We start from the raw sequence: 20,060 nt of genomic DNA on the forward strand, positions 1-20,060 counted from the left end.
ATACAGAGGGGTCTCCAGGAGCTCTCCCTCTACCCGTCTGCCCTGGATGACGTCATCGGCACGCCGAGAACGTTCATTTTTACTGCCGTCATTCTCCCAAACCATGAGATTTGGTGTTTTTTCCAGATTTCTAGGTCTTTTTTAATCTGGTTAAATAGGGGGGGTAGTTGTATTGCTATAGAGTATTATAGGAATTAGAGATTTTGACACCTAGGTATTTAATATAGGAGGAACTCCACTGGTATTTATAGTTGGCTTGAATGAGTTTCCAGTCCTGGGGGGGGGAGAGATAAATTTAGGGCCTCAGATTTGTCCATATTTACTTTGTAGTCAGATATTTGGCCGAATTGTGTCAGGTGCCGTTGGAGGTTGGGAAGGGACGTGTGGGGGGCAGCGAGAGTCAAAATTACATCATCTGCAAACAGTGAAATTTTGTGTTCTCTGTCTCCAATTTGAATACCTTTTATATTGGGTTCTTCTCTGATTGTAGCTGCTAGGGGCTCTATAGTTAGGGCAAATAGTAGGGGAGAGAGTGGGCAGCCTTGTCTGGTCCCGTTTCTAATCTTTATTGGGTCTGAGAAACCACCTGCCAGTTTGACATATGCTGTTGGGTTGTGATAAAGGGCTCTCACCCCTTCTAGGAAAGGGCCAGAGAATCCAAACCTCAGCATGGTCTGGTCTAGGAAGGACCACTTGATCCTGTCAAACGCCTTTTCAGCGTCGAGGCTCAGAATCATTGCCCTGGTCCCAGAGAGATGCACATGGTCGATTATATCCACTATTTTGCGGGTGTTGTCGGAGGCCTGTCTTCCGGACACAAATCCTACTTGATCTACATGTATCAGTCTAGGGAGAATTGTATTTAGCCTGTTTGCCAGGATCTTGCTGTAGATTTTGAGATCGGTATTTAGCAGGGAGATAGGCCTATAATTTCCACAAAGGAGTGGATCTCTGCCCTCTTTGTGAATGATCGCTAAGTTTGCTGCTGTAATGGAAGAGGGTATCGGCTCTCCTTGTAGGAAAGAGTTATACATTTCGAGAAGGTAGGGGGATAGGATTGGTATAAACATCTTATAATAAATATTAGAGAAGCCGTCTGGGCCCGGTGTTTTTGCTGTCTTAAGGGATTTTATAGCTTGGGAAAGTTCCTCTTGGGTTATAGGTTTATTCAAGCTCTCTATTTCTTCGGAGGTAAGGGTGGGGAGGCTGCAGTGCTCTAGGTATTGGGTTATTTTATTAATATTAACTGGGTCCTGGTCTGGGGGGTGAAGATTATACAGGTCTGAGTAAAATTTCGCGAACTCCTGTGTTATCTCCTTCTCTAGATATGTGACCTGTCCTTTGTCTGTCTGAATTTTAGCTATCTGGGCTTTTGCTCTGGTGCCTCGTAGCTTCGAGGCCAGGAGCTTGTCGGCTTTGTTGCCCTTGTCAAAGTATTTTTGTTTTGACCATCGAAGGGCTTTTTCGACTTCCTCCAGCTGTGTGTGTTTAAGGGCAGTTCTGGCTAGGGTTAGTTGCTTTAGCGTCTTTTTAGACGCCAAGCTTTTATGTTAGGATTCTAGCTGGGAGATCTTTTCTGTGAGCTCTTTTTGGAGTTTGAGTTTTTGCTTTTTTTTGTATGAGGCCATGGAGATTAAGTCTCCTCTGATTGTGGCTTTATGAGCCTCCCAGAGCATGGCTGGGGTTGAGGCGGAGCCTCTATTAAACTTAAAGAATGCTATCAGTTTTTGGCGTATTGATGTCTCAGTGTCGGGGCAGTTAAGCAAGGAGTCATTTAGCTTCCATTTATATTGGTAGTTTTTGACAAAGGGTAGGGTTAAGAAGAGGTCAATCGGTGCATGATCGGACCAGGTGATTGGTCCGATGTTGGACTGGGAGGAAGCCTGGAAGATGTTACTGGTGCCAAGAAAATAATCGATCCTCGAATAGGACTGATGAGGGGTGGAGAAGAAAGTATAGTCCCTCTGGCCCTGGTGCTGAGCTCTCCATATATCGGTCAGTGAATAGTTCTCCATGATATCGCGGAATTTCTTAGCTTTTTTGGGGGCCTGGGCGCTGCTCGGGGAGGGAGTGTGGTCTGGGCTTATTTGGCCGGGGCCGGATTTATCTTTTATATATGAGGCTACCATATTAAAATATCCCCCAATGATCAGAGAGGATAGGGATTGTTGGTCTAGGAATTCTAGTAGATTGGTTAGAAAAAGAATTTGATTATCGTTGGGGGCATACACATTAACAATTGTGATCGGGGATCCTGCTAAGGTACCCTGGAGTGTCAGCGAGCGCCCTTCGGGGTCCGGGTGTGATTTTGTCAGAACAAATGGGACTCCAGTCCTGATGAGGATAGCTACTCCTCTTTTTTTGCTAGGGGAGGAGGCGTAGTATGCCTGGGGGAATACACTTTTAAATGTGTTAGGGGGCGTCTGAGTGTTAAAGTGGGTTTCTTGCATTAGGACTATATCGCCTTTAGATCTTTTAAGATCTGTAAGGACTAGTTTCCTCTTTTTTGCTGAGTTGAGGCCTTTAACGTTAATTGAAATTAGTTTGATGGAGGCCATTATTTTTCTTATGGTGTTTTCAGGGCACTAGGCCCTGTGGCTCCTATTCTTCCCATGTCAGGAGCTCGGAACCGGGGGGCGGCGCTCAGGCCTGGGCCCTCGGTAGAGGGGGTCGTGGAGGGGGGGCCTGCGCTGTGAACAGGAATAGGAGGGGAGGGGAACACACAGACCGGATTTTGAATGGAAAGCTTGGGAAACATATTTTTACAGTTTTGCCCATCTCTTGCCATCACCAGTTTCAACCATCACCAGTGCCAACAATGTACGCAGCACTTTATAAAATAAACAAAAGGAGACTGTAATTGTAATAAAATAACTACAACAAAAATGAAAATAACGAATAGTTAAGGGAATACCTGTCTCAAGAGCTGACAATCTATATGGTACTTTGGAAGCTTACAGAGGCAGCAGGGTAAGGTGAAAGCACAACTGATTTGAGTGCTTGAACCCAATGGTTGGTTAGTAGTGCCCCTGCGGGTGTACAGAGAAGTGGTCATGGATAGAGGCTATTAAATGCTTAGAACAAAAGCTGTGTTTTCAGATTTGATTTGAAGGTGGAGAATGAAGTTGCCTAGCATATACTGAGTGACTGTTCTTGGCCAACATTGTACAGTTAGTGTCCAATTATTTCCGAATCTGACACAATTTTCATCATTTTGGCTCTGTACGCCACCACAATGGATTTGAAATGAAACAACTGAGATGCAATAGAAGTGCAGACTTTCAGCTTTAATTTAAGGGGTTGAACAAAAATATCGTATGAAACGTTTAGGAATTGCAACCATTTTCATACACAGTCCCCTTATTTCAGGGGCTCAAGTGTAATTGGACAAATTAACACAATCATAAATAAAATGTTCATTTTTAATACTTTGTCGAGAATCCTTTGCAGGCAATGACTGTTTGAAGTCTGGAATGCATGGACATCAGCAAACGCTGGGTTTCCTCCTTTCTGATGCTTTGCCAGGCCTTAATTGCAGGTGTCTTCAATTGTTGTTTGTTCATGGGTCTTTCTGCCTTAAGTTTTGTCTTCAGCAAGTGAAATGCATGCTCGATCGGGTTGAGATCAGGTGATTGACTCGGCCATTGCAGAATATTCCACTTCTTTGCCTTAAAAAACTCCTGGGTTGCTTTCACAGTATGTTTTGGGTCATTGTCCATCTGTAAAGTGAAACGCCGTCCAATCAACTTCGCTGAATTTGGCTGAATCAGAGCAAACAATATATCCTTATACACTTCAGAATTCATCCGGCTGCTTCTGTCTTCTGTCACATCATCAATAAACACTAGTGACCCAGTGCCATTGGAAGCCATGCATGCCCATGCCATCACACTGCCTCCACCATGTTTTACAGATGATGTGGTATGCTTCGGATCATGAGCCGTTCCAAGCCTTCTCCATACTTTTTTCTTCCCATCATTCTGGTACAGGTTGATCTTAGTTTCATCTGTCCAAAGAATGCTGTTCCACAACTGGGCTGGCTTTTTTAGACATTGTGTGGCAAAGTCTAATCTGGCCTTTCTATTCTTGAGGCTTATGAATGGTTTGCATCTTGTGGTGAACCCTCTGTATTTGCTCTCGTGAAGTCTCCTCTTTATGGTAGACTTGGATAATGATAGGCTTACCTCCTGGAGAGTGTTCTTCACTTGGCTGGATGTTGTGAAGGGGTTTTTCTTTACCATGGAAAGGATCCTATGATCATCCACCACTGTTGTCTTCCGTGGACGTCCAGGCCTTTTTGTGTTGCAGAGCTCACCAGTGCGTTCTTTTTATCTCAGAATGTACCAAACTGTTGATTTGGACACTCCTAATGTTCCTGCTATCTCTCTGATGGATTTTCTTTTTTTTTGCAGCCTAAGGGTGCCCTGTTTCACTTGCATAGAGAGCTCCTTTGACCGCATGTTGTGGGTTCACAACAACAGCTTCCAAATGTGAATTCCACACCTGGAATCAACTCCAGACCGTTTACCTGCTTAATTGATGATGAAATAACGAAGGAATAGCCCACACCTGTCCATGAAACAGCTTTTGAGTCAATTGTCCAATTACATTTGGTCCCTTGAAAAAGAGGGTGCTACATATTAAAGAGATGTAATTCCTAAACTCATCCTCCAATTTGGATGTGAATGCCCTCAAATTAAAGCTGATAGACTGCACTTTAAGCCCATATTCACTATTTAACTGTAACTTGAATTTATTTTGGTACACAGCCGAAATAACAAAACTTGTATCAGTGTCCAATTATTTCCGGACCTAACTGTATGTAATCAACTTATCCCTTATTATTTTTTAATTGGTTTAAGTTACTGTATGTTGGCAGAATGAAGACATAGTTAAACTGCCCGGAAATGACACATTATTTGACTCAATGCGAAACTACTTTTTCATTAAGAATTATCTACAGTATGCATAAAAATCCTATGGTTATACATCTCGTTTTCACCCGATTCACTGCAATACCATCTGGAAAGTCCGAACCAGAAATATCTTCTTCCTCAGGGAGAGAAAGAGGGAGGGAAAGTGAGAGATACCGACATGTTTGAGGCTCATTTGCATACAACCTGCATACATTATTTGTTTGTATAGTTATGCCTTTAATGTGACATAAACATATGTTAACGCTATGTTACATTTTTTAGTGAGTACATCTTTATCATTACCATCAAGTTAACATAGCGTTAAATGGATGGAGTTTAGTGAATGTGAGATAAAGAGAGAGGCTCATATAGTATAGGGCGCATATACCTCCCAGGACATTACTCACTACTCCACATGGGGAGATTAACAATACCTAGACACATGCGAGACACCTGGGAAATATGAAAACTAAAAATAAGGCTAATAAAAAATGTCAAAGAAAATTTTCAAATCCCTTCTTTGCATATTTCCCAGGTACCTATCTCTCTGACAATAAACAAACAAACAGGGAAGCGCTATATGAGTTAGGATCAGGCCCAGCAGCCACTTTATGTTGAAAACCACAAGTGAAATGAGCATAAAATTGCATGAATAAATACACAAAAATATATATAAAATAAAATAGCACAAGTCTCTGCCAGAGAGAAATTGTCCAGGTGGTGTGGATACAAGTTAATGCCCCTGTCTGATAGGACAGACTCAGGCAAGAGTGGCCTTTGAGAGGTGAAAATCCAGAATGGTAGCTAGGATGGAAAGCGCTACCAACTGTGCAGGTATTGATTTATCACTCTCAATCCAATCTGTAGATCCCGCAATGAGTTGGAGGAGTTTAAGAATCCAATCCGTGGATTGCGCAAATCCGCCGATTGGATTCTTAAAATCCTCCAATTTATTGCGGGATCCACAGATTGGATTTACAGTGATGAAAAAAAGTCTGGAAAGAAAAGACTAATTACCCTTTTTGAGACTGATTCGTGGAAATCCACCAACCAAAGGAAATAGCCAATGGAGGTGGATCCAAATTCTCACCAAAAAAATCTCCCAATTCTCTAATGATGACCTCATCAAGTGCATAGTTACAAAATGGTGTTTAGTGAAGAAGATAAGCACGTTATAAAGTGCTTAAGACAAATCAAGAATTACGTCCCAAAACGCTTACATTAAATGTTTCCTGATAAAGGATGGTCACTAGAAGGACTGAAAAAAACAATTTGTATCATTCAGAAAGGGGAACTGGATCAACGGGTTGTCGATTATGCAATCAGACAGTGGCGTTTCCGCTTTTGGGTGTGCATTTCAGCAGGAGGAGGACATTTTGAACACATACTTTGAACTCAAACGTTATAGTAATCTTAGTTTTTCGGATTAAATTACAACAGTTGAACACATTTACAAGCTACGAAGGAAAAACTCCTATTTCTCGGTCAATGAACATGAACCCACCGCAGTGCATCTGGTACTTGTTAACTAAATTGATGTCACTGTATTGTCTACTTTGTACTTCTTTTATAGTGTTAATCTATATAACAGACCCACAATTGTGCACATTTTCATGGGGATTGAGCGAGAAATATATAGGCTATGATGAAAAATGAAAAAGTTCCCTTATTTCCTGAACACAGTGTACATACATATACAAAATGCAAAAGGTACAGTAAAAGGCAAGGCAGCATAACATTTCATCAACCCTTCCAAACAAACAATAAATCACAGTCATCTTTTACCTGGAGAATTGTCCCCATAGGAATCATGGTAAAATTAATTGTAATCCATTGCAGACCCTGAATTCAAATATCAGATTTCTGAATACATACAGTACTTACTCTGCCTAATAACAATCACTCATGTAATGCCAAGTCAGACTGGGTTTGAAATACTGAAAAATGTTTATGGACGTTTTAATACAGTATAAAAATGGTTCCAGTTTTGCTCTGATGTTTTGGACATTTCACGGATAGTTATTTAAAATATCTGATGGTCTTTGTATTCCAATACAAGTAAAAACCTTGCTCGTTGTTTTTCTAATGTCACTCATCCCCACAAGATAAAAATGTTAAGTGGCACCTTATCACTCATCCAGAATTGATTTCAAAGCTTTTATGCATTTTTTTTATACAGGGTGTCTGAAAGCTACTAAATATTAGCCCTGATACTCATCAGGCATAGATCATTACATTTCTGGTAAAATTCTGACAAATGAACTACATTCTGAAAGCTTTCTGGGTATATTCATAACAAAGTTGAATATGCATTAAGCTTTTAGTAGATTGTTTCCAGGCATGCACTTACTGTAGTTTATCGAAGGATCAAAGGCAGACATAGACAGGTTGACACTTATCTCTGTGTCATTCCTAATGTAGAACGAAAGGTTAATTATATTGCAATCATTTATCTAACGTAGTCCGGTTGCAAATATGATCTATAGTCCTTTCAAGAAAAAATAAATTGGAATATTTAAGAGTGATAGCACCTACCCTCTTAAGTTGTATTCTGTTGCTTTCAGGTATCAACAAATTGATTAAGGGCAGTGATTTATTGGGTCTGTGAATAAGAGTAGAGTTGCAGCACCCGTTATTGCACTCGTTAATGCAATGCGAGGCTTTAATGCTACCACATTATTTATCACAATAAATACCACAGCTCCATTGAAAACAATGCAGAAAATATCTACCATTTCCATTGAAATGATACCTACTCTACCTGTATGTATAGTATTACATACTGTACATAATGTATTTATTTTTAAATATTTTGAATAGGAACATTACATTATGCATCGTGTTTGCATGTTGGTATACGGAACCATAAGATAGAGAGGATACTGTGCAGATTTGTGTTACATTTTATATTAATTAAAGCAGCAATACTACATTCTCCCTTTTCCCCCGTGTCTTATTTGAATATGTAAAGCATCCGACAATGTACAATTCTACATTCTTACCTAAGCTGGTAATCGTTTGGTGCTCCTGTTATATAAATCTCTAAAAATCCTGATTGTGTGACTAACATAATGGCCACCTTTCAGTTTCAATTAATCCTTCAGTCAGTGTAACTCAGCAGCTACAGTATTTACAGTTTGCAGTTCAAACTGCTGGGAACATTGTCAACAAATTATCACAAATAGGAAAGTTCTATGAAGATGTTGTACTGAAGGGGAGGTGGACTAAAACCTGCTATAGAAATCAAAGAATGCTCAATATATTAAAACTAATGAAAAATGGCATTAAGAATCGAATTAAAAAAAAACAGTCACTATTGTCTAATATGACGTAACTGATTTATTTAAAAAAAAAAAAAAACCCATAAGATATCACATGTTTTTCTGCTTTAAGCACATGATTATAGAAGTGAATGTACATTTAAAAAATAGATTTACTCTGAAACCAACTGGATTTACACAGGGAAAGTGATATTGACTATTTAACTTGTGGGATGATTTCAACTTTGGCCTACGACTGAAATACCTCATTATGTAATAATAACTGTTGAGTGCTAAGATTACTTGTGTGCTTCTCAACATGCCCTGAAGAAACTTGCCCACTGACAAAAGAAAGCGCATTAAGTGGTAAAAATAGCTATTGAGTTAAAAAGCCATTGGTGATGCCTATTATGTGAAATTGGCATCTGCGGAATAACCCAACGAAAATACCTTTGTATATTTGCTGCAATTCCCCTTTAAAATTGTAGACCTAATTTATTAGCAATGCCTTTGTCAGCTACAGTAAAGAATCAAGTGTCTTTTATGTGGTCATAATAGTAGTAGTGGGAATAAATTTTTTTCACATCTCTACTTTTGAAGCCCAATTTATTAATCTCTCCCTTTTCTAAGTTACATCCATCCTAATACTAATAACTGTGTACCTGAATTGTTAAGTGACAGCACAGATCTCATCAGTTTAATTACTGCCACTCAACATCCACATAGTGGGCTTTTATTTTATGTTGCAATATACATACTAGAGTCAAACTGTATCAAACATGTTTGTGATAGACACAAGGGAACCCTATAAGGGTATATCTTGTACAATCTATCATTTTATTTTATATACCACATCTGGTGAGCCAAATGACCCGTATCTGTTGTTAATATTTCTATGATGTGCAGGACTTTGAAAATACACCTTTGAGGTTTTTAATGTGTACCACAATAGTCAAATAGACCAGTGAGATTTTGAAAGGTCTGCGCTAAATTTTCTTTATGTATTAAATCTCTACAATAAATGTTCTTAATTTTGTACAGGCATACCCCGGTTTAAGGACACTCACTTTAAGTACACTCGCGAGTAAGTACATCTCGTTTAATAGGCAAACAGCAGCTCACGCATGCGCCTGTCAGCACGTCCTGAACAGCAATACCGGCTCCCTACCTGTACCGAAGCTGTGCGCAAGCGGGGAAACTATAGAGCCTGTTACACATGTGTTATTTACATCAGTTATGCACGTATATGACGATTGCAGTACAGTACATGCATCGATAAGTGGGGAAAAGGTAGTGCTTCACTTTAAGTACATTTTCACTTTACATACATGCTCCGGTCCCATTGCGTACGTTAATGCGCGGTATGCCTGTATTACTAATTACCAGAACCTAAAACAAATATACACTTCTTCAGTGCAAATATCGCTAACAGAACTTTGCACTCTAAGTATTTGGTACTGTACACCCAAAGATAATGCTTTAGTTTATGTAACTTCTTTATAAAAGAAGGATATGTGGTATCTTACAAGTGGAAGAAGAGTGATGGCAATAGGTAGAAGGAATTTAATTGCAATTGGAGGCTGAAGGTGAAGAAAAAAAAGAAGTTAACTGAAAGAGCACTATGAACAATTTTTTTTTAAATATTATGTTTGGTAGGATTGCAACTTAAATTTTATTTTTATTTTTTATTAACTCATTAACCTTTCAAGTATATGTGAAACTTTTCCACCTTAGTTGTAGCAGATGTCATCACAATTTATCTTAATGGCAAATGGCAGAGGTCCTTTTTACGTATTATGTATCTGTGTATGCATGTCCGAATGTGTATATATCACTGATCATCTTCACTTTACAGACGTAATTCAGGAATATAGAACCCAAATAGTGAAACTGCATTTAAAAAAATAAATAATGAATAACGATGTAAGGAACAGAGATGAGGAAAAGAAGAGAAAATGGAGTCGAATAAACATACTGCAAGGGGTGAACGCAGAGCTGATAGAGCAGGCTTTATCAGAAGTTGAAAAATATATATAATAAATAAATAAAAACTAGAAAAAAGAGACAAAGACGTACATTCAAGTGACAGGCCTATGGGATGATATGAATATAAAAAGGGGGGATGGGGGAGCACAATAGTTGGAAACAGGCAACGGTATGGATCTAATAAATGCTATTTAAGGTGAAGCAGTAGTTACCATGAGCAAATTAGGTAGCTCAGGTGGCTAATGTCTAATTGGAAGGGAAAACACACATAGGTTTGTATGTATTAATGAGTTGGTGAGATAAAAGTATATATAACTTACACGGCCTTGTGTAAGCTCAGTCACATCAAGGTTTCTTTGGGAATCCCGTGTTCTGCCGTTGATGCTTTTCTCCTTGCGGTGTAGGTACTTCTTCTTGTTGTCTATGTCGCTATCTTCATTAGTTCAGGGTGCCGCTCCAGGGGGATTTCCTCTCGTGTAAATAGAGAAGGGGGATAGGATTAAAACATATGCATATATACGTCAATGGGGGGGAAGGGTAACGTGGCTATAAACCACTGGACAATGTGATAATCTAGCACTCACACGGGCTAATGTGAGTTTGTTCTTATCTTGGTATCTTGCTCATGTAGGGGTATTACCCGATCAGAGGCAAGTGATGAAAGGATGGGGTACAAGGGTATAAATAGTGAAAATATAACTCAATACTCACACGGGCCAGTGTGAGTACACACTCCTAGCGGTATCTTTCTTCTTCTGTTCCTGATACAGCTAGTAGTGAAGATGGAATTAACATACAAAGGACACTAGGGTCTTCAGGGTAAAACTAATTTTAATGAAAATAAAACAACACAGAAAGATAAAAAACAGAAACCAAGCGTTTCTGTGGGACAATAAAAGCAAGGGGGGGGGGGGAGGGACGATGATATATTACTAAATAACGAGCACCAAACCAAGAGAATATAACAGAAAAAGTTGTGATCGTTCCCCCTACCCTTTCACGCACATGTATGTTGATGAACGGAAACTGTAAACTTAAATATAATTTGTATAACCAAATATGTATTATTATTTTTTAAACACCAAGGCAAATGTATACAAGATGCATGTGACTCAAATAAAAGTATTTGTGGAAAAAAAACAAAAAACACTGGGAGAATGGAGCCCTACTTCAATTTTTTTTGAAGTGGTATGTAAATAGACTTAAAGTGACTGTGGAAGTAGGAGTAAATTAATGAATTCATAGAGCACATCATAGATGGAAGACAAAATATCTGGTATGTGTATCTCATAAAAATTCTTAATTCTCCCCTTAATTGTTTTCAAATCTTAAGGATTGAGGAGCTTAACAAGCAGTGTGTGACAGAGCTTAGAACCAAGTGAAATATGCCAATGCATGTGTGTCAGGAACGCCATGCCTGTGTGCACGTGTCTGTGTATATCAAAGAGGTTAAAACAACCAGCAATCCAACAGACTCACTCACCTCCTGAGGGTTATCTCCCCAAAATCCGTCACACTACACCTCAATATGCTACCACCATGGATAATTTACCATCCTCAGGAGTTCTTGGTCCCCTGTTTACTGGAAAAATATGTAATTAACACAAAAACCCAATTTAGTTAAATGTGTTAAAAAATGCAGTTAATCTCTTCAAAAAGTTATTAGGTTCTATTAGAGCACAAAGACGTCCTTATCCAATTTTAGAGTTAATATACGAAAACTGAACAGTGCTTGTTTACTGAGGAACAGGTAAATAAACATCACAAGGAGGTGACACCGGGAATTGAACTAGGTTTCCCTGATTCAAAGTCAGTGTTATTGTTTACAGTCAGTGTCTTCACTTGCTAAACAGCTCCTTCAGACACCATGACCAGGAGACAGAGAATAATTTTTATTAAAATGAAAGTTAACCCCTTGGTTGCTGTATTTGTTGACATACCTTAACATATTTGTCAATAGGGTGACAATACAGTATGCCTGTTCCAATTTTGTTGAAATGGTGGGTTTTTATAACTAAATCTATGTGGGCTATAGTATTGGACAGCTTTCACTGTTATGTTGATCTTTATGAATTTCTATATTCTGATACATTCTACTGTACCTGATTAATACTTAAGCTGACTCCAATTTAGACAAGCCAGGATATGTAGATACTATTCTCGTAGCTGATAGGTCACCATTTATAGTTAATTTATATTTAGTATAAGGAGTGGTTCAGTGAGTAAAGACACTGAGTTTGCAGCTGGGGAACATGGTTCTTGTGACCTTGGGCAAGTCACTTTATCACCCTGTGCCTCAGGCACCAAAAATAGATTGTAAGCTCCATGGGGCAGGGACTTGTGCCTGTAAAATGTCTCTGTAAAGTGCTACGTAAAACTAGCAGCACTATACAAGAACATATTATTATTATTAGTATCAATAATTGCCACAGCCATTTCTCTCCCAGTATCCTAATTCCTAAGTTTATTGCCTCTCCTTTCCAAGTGAGGACAGTGTCATCATCAGACTAGAATTTCAGTTTATTTCATTCTATTCTGCTACGTTCCACTATCCTATTTCCTCTTCCTGAAGGTGAAAAAAGCAATAATTATTATGCAGTTGTTTCTTAAAGGGGATAGCACCTTTATGGTTATCCTTTCCAATGTGTCATAGCAAAAATTCCAAAGCTGTGACATTGTGTAGCAATACATGTTCATTGTGTAAATGTAATATTCATTGATTTATTGATGTTTAGAAAATGTAAAAAAATTATGCTAAATGGCCAAATACTAAAAAGTATACTTCAATACAGTTGCAGGAAAAAACATATAGGCCAGGATTCACCAGCATTAACGGTCATTGAAGTCAATGGCAGTTAATGCCAGAGTGGTGTGCAGTTTCCAACATTGGAGCTTGAAGAATCGGCCCCATAGTTCAATAATTCTACTTACAGTAATACTAGAATTATGTGATCAATCTACGAATAACTAAATCAAAGTTGCAAAATATCTCTTAAAAAAAGAGGGAAATTCCAAAAATGGCTATTACGGTATGCATTTAGGTAATGGCTAAAATATATGTTTTTTGTAATAATAGGAATTGATGCACCGGTGCTAAAAACTGTAACCATCGGAGGGAAGGGGGTGGGGGGAAGGGTACGAGTCAGTCAGTTGCTGCAGAGGGTACATCACTTCATAGAGTCCTGTCATCAATTTAGGGAATAGTTTACGAAGAGAAGTTCAGCATGCAAGCAGTGTCTGATCTAATTAAGTATTGTGCTAAGTTGGAAGACAAGATTGGATTTCCCAGCCTTGCAATGGACTTTACCAGTATACTGTTTCCATGATGCACTGGGGTTCTGAATAAAGTGATTTGCCTGTGGTATTGGGTTAAGCTGGTGAAGCAGTTCTGCAAGCTGTTTAGAAATAAAAGTGGCTATTGTTTTTATAATGCAGTCCTTGTAGGAAGCAGTGTGTGTGGAGGAGGGGATTGGCAGCATTGAAATCCATGGTGCCTTGCTCAGCTTGCTGTGTATTACTACTACTTGAGGTGCAGCAAAATCAATCTAAAATCTTCCCTAGAGTATTTATTCTAAGTGCCAATGTCTGGTATCATATTCTGATCCGATCTTAACTGCTATGGAAGTCAATGGCAGTTAATGTGGAATCGAGGTGTGTTACTGACATTTAAAACTTATATAGTGTATTGCTGCTATTTTATCTAATGAGTAATTTCTATCATTCCATTAGGGAACCATCTGAATAGTGAATAACAAAAAAGCACATTTATTAAATAAAAAACCTATAATAGGCAATGTATGTGTACATAGATTTTTTAAGGCATTTTAAACCGTTTTGGTTTCCATAAGTATCTGGTACTTTTCTACAGTAGATCCCTATTCAAGAGGCATTTTCCATGCTAGAGATAATTTGCTAAATTCCTCTAGCACAGAAAAATACAGATCTTTCTGTGATGTCTATTAAAATAACGTCAAATCATCTTCATAATGTAATTTTCCAGAACCACGTGAGCACAATTGTGGAAAGTTATTTGTTTAAAGCACTTTTGCATTAACCAAAGAAACATATTGTACTTAGATTGCCAAGTATACTCTTCAAATGTAACTCATTCTAATCAACTTTTTCTGTTGTCCAATGAGGAAAATGCTTCTAGGATTATGTTATGTTTAACCCTTTATTAAGCATATATTTATTATGTTTAACATTATTCAACTCTACGTAACCCTACCGTTCCCTTTGTAATATACATATGTTGTGATTATAATAATAGCTAGAAATATTCTAACACTGGAAACTAAAAACGTTCTCTGTATTAATACTGAAACAGGCTATATATAGCACGGTGTATACTATAAGCACTAAATAAAAAGTAATATCACTATTATTTTCAAGCCAATTTGCCTATAATTTCTGTAATTTTATGTTATAAAGATAAGCTGGCTACCTTCGCTGCTTTTATTTATCATAAACTCCTATAACTCTTTAAAACATATTTGCTTAGGATTCAGGAACTCGTGCAAAAGCACTACACACAAAAATGTTTTATATATATATATATATATATATATATATATATATATATATATATATATATATAGCAAATGGAAATATTACTGTATGCTCATTTGCATGTCTTAGACAGGTCTGCAACCCTGCCTTTCACCATTATCACCATTATCACCATTATCACCCTGCACACAGCACTTCCACTGCAGCAAGAGATTCTGGGAAATGACACGCAAATGAGCACACAGTGCCACCTTTTGCTTCAAAACCATTAACATGGTTCCCTATAGGCTTAAGCTTGCAGCATGGTTATGTTAAGGACCCTTTACCCTTCAAGTGAAGAAACTCCTGTGAATGTGTCTCTGACTAGGGAGTGACTATCATTGTTCATTTAACTGTGTGTACCATTCCAATTGTTGCTGGACTTACATGCTGGACTCATATGTTGTACTCAAGTGGTAATCTCTATGCGTTTGAATACATATATGATCAGATGACCGCAGTTCAATGCTAAATCCTCCATACAGTAATTTTAAACTCACATGGTCAAGGCTTGCATAAGGGTTCCTTTCTGCTTCTTGTTCACTTTACTTTACTGGATTAAAGAAAGTATTCCGGATTTATATCAGTGGATTTCTTTCTCTATAGTGATTCTCATATATTTGAGCCCCAGTTGTTTCCCCTACCTAGGGTAATCTAATGCTTAAAACATAGCGTAGACTCCCTTCACGTGTCCGCAAGAGACTTCAAAGATGCACAAGCCAACAACAAAGGCATATAAATACTCAGTATGTAAATGCATGTAATAGGTAGATAAGAGTAATAATACTCAATAGTAAGTTTACACATGAAAGAATGGCAAGAGCAAGCGCCAGAGTGGGTGATGTGAACGAGCTCAGAGGGAAACCCGGGCTTCTTTGGTTGTCATGGGATGCGTCACCACGTTGGTAACTCCTTTAGCGGACGACGTCACTCACGATTTGAGATGGAAGGTGAAGGAGATCGGAGCAACATCTGATGCATATTAAACTAGCTGATTGTTCCTGTTTTGGCGCGAAGCTTTTCTTTTAAAAATTGCATGTCGCTCTAGCTGCCTTACCACTCCAAGTTTAAGACAAGGGTCGAAACATGTAGAAGTGTCAGCGCCTGGTGGGACCCCCTGTTTCTCTCTTCTTTGAGAGCACGTAGCTATACCCCATGTGACTTTGATGCTATGCACCCTCAAGATTGAGATGGTTATAATTGCAAGACTGTTATTTTGCCTGAATACTCTTACTGTGTTTATTTGACATCTTTTGACTGTGACTTTTTCCATTTATGGCCAGTCATTACTTACATTGTCAGCGTGACCTTAATTATTTCATTATGGCACATATATGCTAGCTTTAGTATGAAGAGCAGTGTATTTCACCACAGTGTGGATAAGACATAATACACTTCATAATGTTCATTTTCTTACATCCATTTGTCTCTGTTACGTGTCACTATACACCACAATAGTGTCAGGTTAGGATCGCTCCTTTATTTACTACCTATTTGCAGCAAATAGTTGGCTATCAGCCTTGCCATTCTTTCATATGTAAACTTGCTATTGAGTATCATTACTCTTATCTACCTATTACATGCGTTTACATATTGAGTATTTATATGCCTTTGTTGTTGGCTTGTGCATCTTTGAAGTCTCTTGCGGACACGTGAAGCAATTTTTCCGTATTGTGTTCTTATGTCATATGTGATACTTAATACATTTTGGTTACTTTGGTAAACCTGAGTGCTTCTTTAGGGACTCTTTCTCTGTTGCCACACATATATCAATATATATATATATATATATATATATATAAATATATATGAACAAAAAAACAAACAAAAGCGCAAGCTCCATAGCACGTAACTGAGTAAAAAATAAGGTACATTTATTTAAAAAATCAGCAACCCATAAGAATGTGCACTTACAGGATTTCAAACAGAACCATTCGTGGGAGAGAAATCTCTATTGTGGTCATCTGCGGTGGTATGGTGAGTCCCAGGTTTAAAGAGTGGATGTAAACAGCCCAGGTTCACCATGAATTGGCAGCAAGATATAAAGGCATCCAATGCCTGCACGTCCTTTGCTCCCTCATACAATGATTGCTAACACTTGAAATTACCGCCAGCCGGAGCGCAGGGAAGCCAGGGACTCCAAATACACCAATACAATCGCAATGACGTCACAGCTCTACGCGTTTCGTCACACTGCAGACATGCATGCATGGAACTATTGCAACTAGTTTGGACTGACTCTTTAGCTTTATCCGATATATTTAGTATCTGATTGTGCGCCTGATTGCCAAGGTGCAATTAACTACATTATCTGCCAATTAAGTCTTATACAGTGACCAATCTACTATGTGTGCCATTTCTGTTATGCATGGTCTGGCTCTTACCTAATGAAGCCACACCAGTCAGGTCATTAGTTTGTATGATGATTTATTTATGAATATTTTTTAATTAAGCCAGAGCATCTCAGTATATATATGTTCACATTTATGGGTATCACTGTACTGCATTTTATTATGGGTGTTGTTGTTTGTGCCACATTTTTCATGCTTGTTTTATTGTAATGACCAGCCTATGATGCCATTGGCCAATGTTGCTAGCATTGACACTGTATTTTACCCTTATACAGCATTAGGCATTTACACATGCCTTTATTCAGCCTGTTTAGGCTTATTCCCCCTCTTCCTTGATTAAAGCTAGTTGCTACACACAGTTTAACAACTGTTTATGAGTTATCACATTAGTTAGCAAGCAACATGATCACCATTCATGCCCTGAGACGCTCAGATCGCGAAGGACCACTTCGCCTGCAGTTGCGCTTATTATTTATTTAATTCCCGCGGTTCGCGCATGCGCAATGGTTATCCTGTCAGCTCCACACGCATTACACTCTCCCTTCACCAGCTCGCGGCTCGCGCATGTGCAGACATGCGTTTCATTGGTTACATGCGCCCCCTCTGGCTCTGAGACACGCGACGGAGATGATTTGACTTATAGCCTATAACCCTTGACCCCTGCATGCGCTGTGAGTGCGTTTCACGGGACGGGTGCATCATTGCGTTTCAGTTAACGCCTGATGGTTTGGTTGCAATGGGAGGGGCCTGCATTTAGCATGTAAGTTATTGTTTGAATTAAATTATGTGTTGCACCTGTTTGTCATGGTTTGGTAGGGTATTTATATGTGTTCTATTGCACTCTGTATGTACATCACCTTCAGAAAGGTCCCGTGTGTAGGACCAAAATGTTGGATATGATGTCTCACTAAATACAAATCTTTTTTGACTACCTCGTGGAGTGCTGCCTCTGATATTCGCTCATACGGTATCGTATTGCCTATATATATATATATATATATATATATATATATATATATTATAAAAGAATACAGTGCTTTAGATTACAGAAAAAGATCATTACAAGAACATACAATTACAGTAAATGCAGTACAGTTTCTTAAAATAACAGGATAAAACATAAAACAGAAATCCCAATACATTACGTTACCATATGTCAGGGTTTTCTCCAGAGAGGTCACTGGTGTAGAAAAATGGAAATCCAAGTGTTTCATCCCAAAACATCCATCATACCTCTGTTGAATTCTGATTTTCATAATACTCTGCTAAGACTTATGTACTATGTTTTTCCCCATTGAAACCACATAAACCCACCCCTGTCATAAATCAGCTGCTAAATTGATGGTTTTACGATAGAGAAAAAAAACCTGCTCTAAAGCGGCATTTAGAATCTTGCCTCAAGATTTAAATGCTCATAGCTTAATTTCCCCCAATACTTAGACAGACGTGAGCCATATCAATAGATTCAGGCGATTATGATGGCTGTAACAAGCTTAATTTTGAATGACAAATGGATGTCTGTCTTTGGCACCTCTTTCTCATGTCATATGTGGTCTCATTGCATGCGTCTCTTTATAATATTCAGATATCTGTAATCGTTGCACTGTAGCGTAGAGGTTATCACCGAATATCCTAATTTCCAATAAAGTCCTCCAACTAAGGCGTGACCTGTGGGTCACCTCTCTCTGGGATTCACCAGTAATCATTCAAGAACGTTTATTTTTCTTTAATGCTGAGAGCATAGTATCTGGCTATCATGTATTGCCTTCTAAATGACACGTGTCACTTTTAGTGATGGCCCCCCCAAATTAAGTCCTGTTGACCTGCCATGACCCCAATATATTGTATTTTTAAAACTGTACAGATGCAGTCACCAGTATCTGACCACTTGCCTTGGAAAATCTGGGGCAATCTCCCAGAAAACTGCAACATTTCGGTGAGATTTCTGCAGCCAGATGAATGGCCCATTGAATTAACATCGTGGGGGTCCCTGAAGGTCCCATTCAAACTGAGACCCCCGCTGTGTTAATCCGATGGGCCATTAGTCTGGCTGCAGAATCTCACAGAAATGTTGCAGCATTTACTGTGAGATTGCCACAGTATTTTCCCAGACAAATAGTCAAATACTGGTGGCTGCATCTGTAGCTACATTAAACCCTGAAGCACAAGATTGACTAAAAGACTTAATATAAAATACTGTAAGCTGCAGAAATTTAGACGTGCATAGACATTCTCATCATCATTTTAAAATATGTAATATTCATGGGATAATAAATATCTAATCCCCTGAATGTACAGAGACGTTGAAGTGTATACCATATCATCCTCTTCACCCCTAGTCGATCCACTGCTGGATGAAGGCCTCCCCAATGATCTTCCAGGTAATGTGGTTGCAAGACACTCTTCTCCAAGTTGCTCCAACAAATATATACTGTTAATTTTCCCATCTCACTTTTGGTCATCGTCTTAGTCTTTTACTTTAACTTGGAATCCAGGTGAGTAATATTATTGTCCATCAATGGTAATTTGTTCTTGAAATATGTCCTGCCACTGCCATTACAAAACGTTTACCCTTGTAATAGTGTCACAGACTTTTGTTTGGTTTTGAACCCATTCTATCATTCTCATGTCTCTTCAGGTAATACCCAGAATACATCACTCCATACATCTTTGAGTTGTATGAAACTTCTGAATGATCTTTGCATTTAGGGTCCAAGTTTCACGTATGTACGTGAGAACATGCAGAACACATTGGTCAAAACTTTTCTCTGCAGGCACATAGGAAAATCTTTCAAGGGAACTTTCCAGTTTGTTCCAAATTCATTTAATCCCATCTTCATTCTCATGTTGAGTTCATTCAAAAAGTTCCCATTCATTGTTACTTGCCAGTCATGTAGACATAGGCCCTTATTCTGTAAAATGTGATAGTGCTGATGAAAAGCCCCATTAAAGTCAATGGGACTTTTCATGTGATAGCACGTTATCTGCGCTTATCACAC

The sequence above is a fragment of the Ascaphus truei genome, chromosome 4, assembly GCF_040206685.1.
Source record: "Ascaphus truei isolate aAscTru1 chromosome 4, aAscTru1.hap1, whole genome shotgun sequence".
NCBI classification, from domain to species: domain Eukaryota; kingdom Metazoa; phylum Chordata; class Amphibia; order Anura; family Ascaphidae; genus Ascaphus; species Ascaphus truei.